Below are 7650 nucleotides of genomic sequence, written 5' to 3'. Positions count from 1 at the left end.
CCTTGAAGTCTTTCATGTTTATTTATGTAACTATAATTCCCGTGTTCGTAATCTTCATGGTATTTTTTTTTCAAATAGGAATGATTTGCATTTTATTGTTACTTTGTTACCAACTTAAGAACTCCCAAGGGATTATTAAATTAACACCTGTGCTAGATGTTAATTTGCCATTTCTCTTTGGTTAGACATTTTATCCATTCAAATATTTGTGTGTTCATTCCCCCCCTCACCCAACACTAGTGAAACTCCCTAGAGTATACTTGCTGGTTTAAAAAAAACGGACAATTTTAGTTTGCCCTAAGTAGTGCCAAATTTAGCATTCCACTATTAGCTTCTTATGTTTATCTGGCTGCTTTGGAGAGAGCAACTTCATTTTTAGTGTTCCACAGGTTAGCTGAGGCAGAAATGGCTTTAGGAGCTCGGCAAACATTGGGTGTTTTTTTGTTTGTTTGTTTGGTTGGTTGGTTTTTATTTTGTTTTAAAGAGTTTTACTATTTAAGTGTAAGGATGTGTGCCTGGTCCCAAGGGAAAGCAGAAAGGGCGTGATTTTCCCCTGGAACTCAGCTTTGTGGGTGCTGAGAATCGAACCCGGGTTCTCTAGAAGAACAGCCTACATTCTTTACCAGTTATAGCTCTAGATGATTGACAAGATATTTTTTGTACCTGTAGACCTGAATTTCTAATACTGATTCCTCTCGTCTATTTTCTCCATTTCTTCACGGTCTTACACTTATCATTTTGCGTTACCTTGTGCCAAACTGAATAGTATTTTCATGTTAAATCATTCCCTGCTGCAGCTATGCCTGTGAGGAAAGCTTCTACCAATGAGAATTTGAGCAGATTTTTTTTTTTAACATAAGGAATTGGCTCTGGTCGTTGTCTGATGATGATTCGAAGATGGGTGAGTAGCAGAAAATCTGGGAGCTCTGTGTGAACACACACCCGTGGAATATTTAGCATCTCCCAAGCCTGTGGTTAATAGTAGGCTTATTTTTCCCGGCCTCGAAGGCTGCGGCAAATAGAAATCTCACCCTGAGAGGAAGTTTTTGTCGTCTAAGCAGAGCCAAGTGCCCGAATGGGACGCGGGATGGCCCGCGCTCGCTCCTTCATCCCAGCTCCCGCTCACCCTGAACAACCAAGGGGCGTGGCCTCACGCGGGCGTGGCCAAGGGCGTGGCCTCGCCTTTCTGCTGACGTAGCCCCGGACCCTGGCGCCCAGATGGGGCCGAACTAGGGGGCCCGGGGCGCGCTGTGAGCGCTAAGATGGCTGCTCGGGCTCGTGCCGGTGAGTGGAGAGGGGCGCGCGGCTGCGGCGGTTGGCTGAGCGAGGCTCCCCTGTAGGAGCGGACGTCCGACGGGAGCCGGGGGGCGGGAGGCACCTGACGGAGTTTTCCCGCCCGCAGGCAGCCGGGGGGTCCTGCGAGAGGAGAGGGGGCCGTGGCCGGTCGGAGGGAGCGAGCCAAGGGGCGCGCGGTGGAGAGGCGCCGGCGCCGGCGAACTTAGAATTGGCGCCTCTGGGAAGTCTCGGTGCGTCTTGCGGTCCTGCAGCCCGGAGTCCGCTGGCCACCTCCCGGGTACCAGAGATGCTTCAGGTGGACCGGAGCGCGGCCGGAGGAGGGCGCGGGGCGGATGCGGGCCGGGCGCTTGCGGGTGCGAGCACTGGGGACATCACGGCACATCCTGCCGCCGCCGCCGGCTCTCTCTGATCGCCGGGGGGTGACACTTGCCTTCCAGGCGTCGGTCGGGTGGCAGTGCCGCTGCTCAGCACCTGCTTGCCACCCGCCGATCCCGGGTTGTGCTGTCCCGCGTTTGGAATACCAGCTTTCTAAAACCATCCCCGCTGTCTTTGAGGAGAAGGAACGTTGTAGGGGTGATTGGAAAGAGTATGTCACTGTGAGGAAGGGAAACGGCTGCTCAAAGTTAGGCGGCACTCGTCCCTTCCGCAGCCGTAAGAAAAAAGGGAAAGATAGTCATTGTTTCAAGTGGAACATTAAGCTAATGTAAATTCTACTGGTAGCTGGATAATTTCCTTCAAGATAGCATTAGTAACTTGGAAAGTTCACTTCCTCAAGTTTCCTCACTCTTTTTAAACCTTAATTTATAGCACTTAGCAAACAACCGAGCTGAGAAATTAGCATGGAAATACGATCTTCTCCCTAACGCTTGATTCCTTTTTTTTTTTAATCTGTTGGGAGTTGCTTGTGGGACCAGAGTAGGGATGGAATACGCTTTGAGCCAGCAATTTCAATGTAAGGTTTCTTGAAAACCAGTGTTTTTGGTGTAAACAAAAGAAAAATAATTGACTGCGTATAAACCAGTGTTTTGGGTGTAAACAAAAGAAAAATAATTGACTGCGTATTTGTAATCATATCCAAACAGAAGTTAAGTTCATCTTTGATTTCATAATCTCAATGAGATTCAATACGTATTTGCCCTAAAAGAAATGAAACTATTTTTTTTTTGGAATGCATAATGTTTTGTCTTTAATTTGTCATCTCGGATAATTTGAAAGAGATTTTAAACATTTGGTACATTTGGGTTTCCTCTTCCTGATTCAGATTCCTGTAGCTGTTCTGTTTGTTGTTATTTTGATATAGTAGCCTTGGCTGGCCTGGAACTCAGATAGATAGATGATAGATAGATAGATAGATAGATAGATAGATAGATAGATAGATAGATAGCACTTATTACCATCCCAAACTGAATTTGAGATTTTCTGATATCGAATAGTTCAGTGGGTACAGTGCAGAAAGTTTTGGTTACTTTGTGTATCTCTCCTGATTTCTTTTTCTTTCTTTCATTATGCCCTCCTCTCTCTCTTGTCTCCCCACCCCCTCATCATCCTCTTCTTTTTTTGTGAAAGGGTTTCTCTGTGTAGCCCTGGCTGTCTTGAAACTCCACCAGGCTGGTCTCGAACTCAGAGATCCACCTACCTCTACCTCCTTGGTTCTGGGACTAAAGGCAAGGTGGACACACAGTCTTGATTTCTCACATAATCTAATCTGCTTGGTTTTTTGCTGTTGTTTGTTTGTTTGGTTTTTTCTAATTAAAAAAAGTTTAAAGAGATAATGAATCATCATTAACGTAATAGACAATAATGTATATTTGGGGTTATCTCTTAAATCAAGGACTGGGGATCTAGTGTAGCATTGCTGGGCAGACTTGTAATTCTAGCATCAGCAAAATTGAGGCAGGGGCATCGTGAGTTTAAAGTCACCTGAGCCACCAGTGAAATTCTGTCTTGAAAAAATAATTGTATCTGAGCTACAGGTGAAATTCTATCTTAAAAAAAAAAAAATGTAGCGGGCTGGAGTGATGGCTCAGTGGTTAAGAGCACTGTCTGCTCTTCCAGAGGTTCTGTGTTCAACAACAACCAGCAACCTCATGATGGCTCACAACCATCTGTAATGGAATCCGACGCTCTCTTCTGGTGTGTCTGAAGACAGCTCAGTGTACTCATATATATAAAGTAAATCTTAAAAAAAAGGTTAGGCTCCTAATGGAACACACCTTTAATCCCAGCACATGAGAATCAGAGGCAGTTGACTCTCTATGGATTTGAAGCCAGCCTGGTCTACATAGTGAATTCCAGGACAGCCAGGGCTACATAGAAAAATCTTGTCCCTTTTTTTTTTCTTTTTTTTTTTTTTTTTGATTTGGTTTTTTTTTCTTTTTTTTTTTTTTGATTTGGTTTTTTTTTTTTTTTTTTTTGAGACAGGGTTTCTCTGTATAGCCCTGGCTGTCCTGGAACTCACTCTGTAGACCAGGCTGGCCTCAAACTCAGAAATCTGCCTGCCTCTGCCTCCCAGAGTGCTGGGATTACAGGCCTGCGCCACCGCCACCACCGCCCCGGCTATTGTCTCAAAAAAGAAAAAGAAAAAAAAAACAAAACTATGGAGAATCTAAATATCCACCATAAAATTGCCCCTTCCCCTTTTATAGGCTTTTCTTTTTACCTTAAAGTCAGTTATGAATACTCCAACAGATTTTTCCTCCACATGCTTCAATCTCATAGAATATCATGGCTTGCTGATTGGGTCATTTGAGGGCAGAATCAATCTATCATCATCTATCTATTCATCCATCCATCCTCATCTATCCATCCATCCATCCATGTATCTATTCATCCATCTATCTATCATCCATCCATCCATCCATCCATCCATCCATCCATCCATCCTATACCCCTAGCACAGCCCAGATTACCTACTAACTCTGGGAAGCTCCTGTTTCCGCTTGCTGAACTTAGTTTTTGAATGACAAAGGCAAGGGGAAGGGCACTATTTTGCCTTCTTGGGAGCAGAAAAGTGTTGGTTTGAGGTTTCTTATACTAAAGTGTAGGCAGAACAGACCTGGGTGCCAGATTCTAATGCGTCTGTCTGGTGAGGAAGATGGAAGAAGAGGCTGATGTATGGGCTCAGACTAATCAAGATAGGAAATGAATCTCGTGTCCAATTGGTTCTGAGTAATGGGGAACAGTTTTGCCAGGAGGCCAAACTAAAATAGTGACAAATAAACCAGAAAATAGGATGACCATACAAATACAAAAGTGCAACACTTGACAGCACTTTCAGACGCTGTAAAAATGTAAGAATTCATTCTTAATGTGATTTTTGTCACTCATAAGGAAGAATTATTATTATTATTATTATTATTATTATTATTGTCTAAGGTCATATTTATTAGATCACGTCATGAAGGTACTAAAAAGACTAGAATACTGGTGTTTGTAAAAAGTATTTCATCTCAATTTATTAGGCCCATGGTTCGATGCCAGTGTTTTTCGCAACATTTTCACTATTGGCAATGAATCTTGTCTTAGGGAGTTAATGTATAAATGTATTGGTGTGACACTGATAATATTGCCCCCAAATTAATTACTTATAAGTAGGAATGGGAGTAAGGGATTCAAATAGCCAGGGGGCAAAATTTGCTTTGTTCAAGCTTTATCTAAACAAAAACAAAACAAAACCAAAAGCACCCTTCAGCTAGTTATAAGGAAGGCCGCAGGAAAGGCCAATTCTTTATTGCTTAGCGAGGGGGATCAGGGTAATTATGGATTCTAGATTTCTATGGGAAGAAAGAATAACCAGGGCCTTTTGCAGGGAAGGAAATTAGGTGACACATCATGATTGGCACAGAGAGGTGCCGCAGAACACAATAGGAATAATAGGGGGGCCGGGGAGCCCCAGAGAGGCTATTGTGTTCATTTCAATCAATAATTTGTCCCTTCAAAAATATTGAGCCCCCTTCTGTCCACCAAACGCTATGTTCTGACCCCTGCCATTCTACAAGGACCTCTTAAGAAGGCAGCCTTCTGCAGTAGTTGTATGAAATAGTAAATAGAAAACCGAAAACGATTTACAAGTAGGGAGGGTTTTCCTAATTAACTATAAATTGTGGACGGTGTAATTTTCATCCATCTGCAAATGCTTGTAATGTAACTGTGGAGGGTCATAATTCCTAAAGCCTGCCCACACTGACATGTCCCTTTCCTCCTAGTTTGCACTGTGGAAAAAATGGGAAGTCTTCCCACTTGGAACCATCTTTAAAAGATCTGTTTAAGTTGTTACTTAGTAAAAAGAATCATAGGCCTGCAGCACGGTGCAGCCAACCAGGATGGGAGTGCAGTGTCATCCACGGGGTGGAAGGAAGGACGGACCAAGTGGGAGTGGGAGGAGCAATAGACTTCTGACCTTCACACCAGCTCGGGCATGCACGGTGGTAAGCCTGTTCACATGTGTTCACCAAATCTTTTTTACAATATTGTAAATTTACTTATTAAAAATACATTTTGTAGCTGGGTGGCGACAGCAAATGCCTTTAATCCCAGTACTCAGGAGGCAGGGCCAGGCAGATCTCTGAGTTGGAGGCTAACCTGTTCTACAGAGTGAATTCCAGGACACAGGCTACATAGAAAAACTGTCTTGAACCTCCACCCCCCCCCCACCCCTACCCCCCATCCCCTGCCCCCCCCACTCCCCCACCCCCGCCAAAAAAAATTAAAATTGCTTTTGTCAAAGAGAGATTCGACATGCGTCTGCTGTAACACATCTGTCATCACATTTCTTTTCCTTGTTGAGTTGGGGACTCTCAGGCAGCCCAGGCTGTTGTTTTCCGACTGGATTTCTGCCTCACTGTTGAGTGCTGGGAAGATGTAGATATGGATCACTGTGGTCTATGCCTGACTTTCAGGGTTACTGTAACACAATCTTATTCTGTTAAATGTCCAGTAGCTGTAGGTTTTGCAGTGGAGGTATGGTTTTCTTATTCTGGTACTGGGGTTTGAACCCAGTCTTCTGTATATTAGGCAAGCACTTTACATCTGTGGTATCTCTCTCTCTCTCTCTCTCTCTCTCTCTCTCTCTCTCTCTCTCTCTCTCTCTCTCTTTTGGTTTTTGGTTTTTGGTTTTTTCAAGACAGGGTTTGTCTCTGTATAGCCCTCGCTGTCCTGGAGCTCACTTTGTAGACCAGGCTGGCCTCGAACTCAGAAATCCGCCTGCCTCTGCCTCTGCCTCCCAAGTGCTGGGATTAAAGGCGTGCGCCACCACTGCCAGGCAAGTACCTACTTCATTTAACACACTAGTGCACATTCCCGTTATAAAGACTTGGCGGTTTATCTATAAAACGTTTTAACAAAAGATATATGGGGAATATCTAGACCTAGATATGACAGTAGAAAAGTAAACCCTGTGTTGTAGTTTGAGTAATATACCATGGAAAGGACTTTTAAATTTATTTTTTGGCCTCCCAAGACTTTAATATTTGTAATTATAAAGATTGTGTCTATAACACATAATTATATAAAACATAAGTTCTATATAATTATTTGACACTGAGCTAGGGAAGAATTAATGCAATATAATTTAGAGACTATTGACATTTTAATTCCAATAGGTTAATTCCTTTTAGAAATATACACTAGCTGTTTCCCTCATTCTGATACTTTATTGACTTGTAATTTAGTTGCTCATTTTGTATTCTGGCTTTCCTGATTTTCATTTTAATGGTTTTCAAGGAATCTGGAAAATGGGCGCATAGTTGCATTAATTAGTAGATGTCGGTTGTTTCATTCATAGTATTGACCTTTAAAGCTTCCCAAGTTTGTAATCATATTTTACCATACCCTGCTTTCTTTACACGTGTCATAAAGAAGTTAATATAAGGAGTGGAAGTTAATATAAGAAGCTAATAAGGTCGTATTGAAGATAACTATAGAATAGCAACATTGTTTTCAGATTGATTTATTTTATTTTTGTGTATGAGTGGATTGCCTACATGTATGTACGTGCGACATGTTTATGCCTCCTGCCCTTGGTCGTCAGAGTGGGTCATAGCCCCTGTGACTGCAGTTATGGTAGTGAGCACCGTGTGGGTGTAGGAAATTGAACCTGGGTCCTCTGCAAAAGTAAAATGTGTCCTTAACCACAGAGCCATCTCTCCAGCCCCTAGAAGACTAGAATTTATAACAAAATATATTTTTTATTTTTGTAGAGGATGCATTTTTATTTGTATGTTGCCTGCATGTATGTGTATGTATTATGTATGTGTCTGGTACTCACAGAGGCCAGAAGAGAGCACTGGATCCTCAGGAATTGGGGTTACAGCTGGTTCCAAGTCGTGGGTGCTGGAAATCAAACCCGGGTTTTCT

At 42.9% G+C, this 7650-nt stretch overlaps 1 protein-coding gene across 1 annotated transcript in view; it reads left to right on the top strand.

Moving 5' to 3' along the window:
• Nucleotides 1–1200: 1200 nt before the first annotated feature.
• The window catches only part of Usp44 (ubiquitin specific peptidase 44), a 28897-nt gene continuing 22447 nt past the window's right edge, over nt 1201–7650 (top strand). Inside the window, exon 1 of the mRNA XM_052165502.1 lies at nt 1201–1284. The gene's annotated coding sequence lies outside the window, so the exon portion shown is untranslated. The remainder of the gene's footprint in view (nt 1285–7650) is intronic.

Source organism: Apodemus sylvaticus, chromosome 20 (assembly GCF_947179515.1).
Source record: "Apodemus sylvaticus chromosome 20, mApoSyl1.1, whole genome shotgun sequence".
In the NCBI taxonomy this organism is placed as follows: domain Eukaryota; kingdom Metazoa; phylum Chordata; class Mammalia; order Rodentia; family Muridae; genus Apodemus; species Apodemus sylvaticus.
The sequence above is the reverse complement of the archived record's forward strand: the minus strand, read 5'-3'. Positions and strand labels throughout refer to the sequence as shown.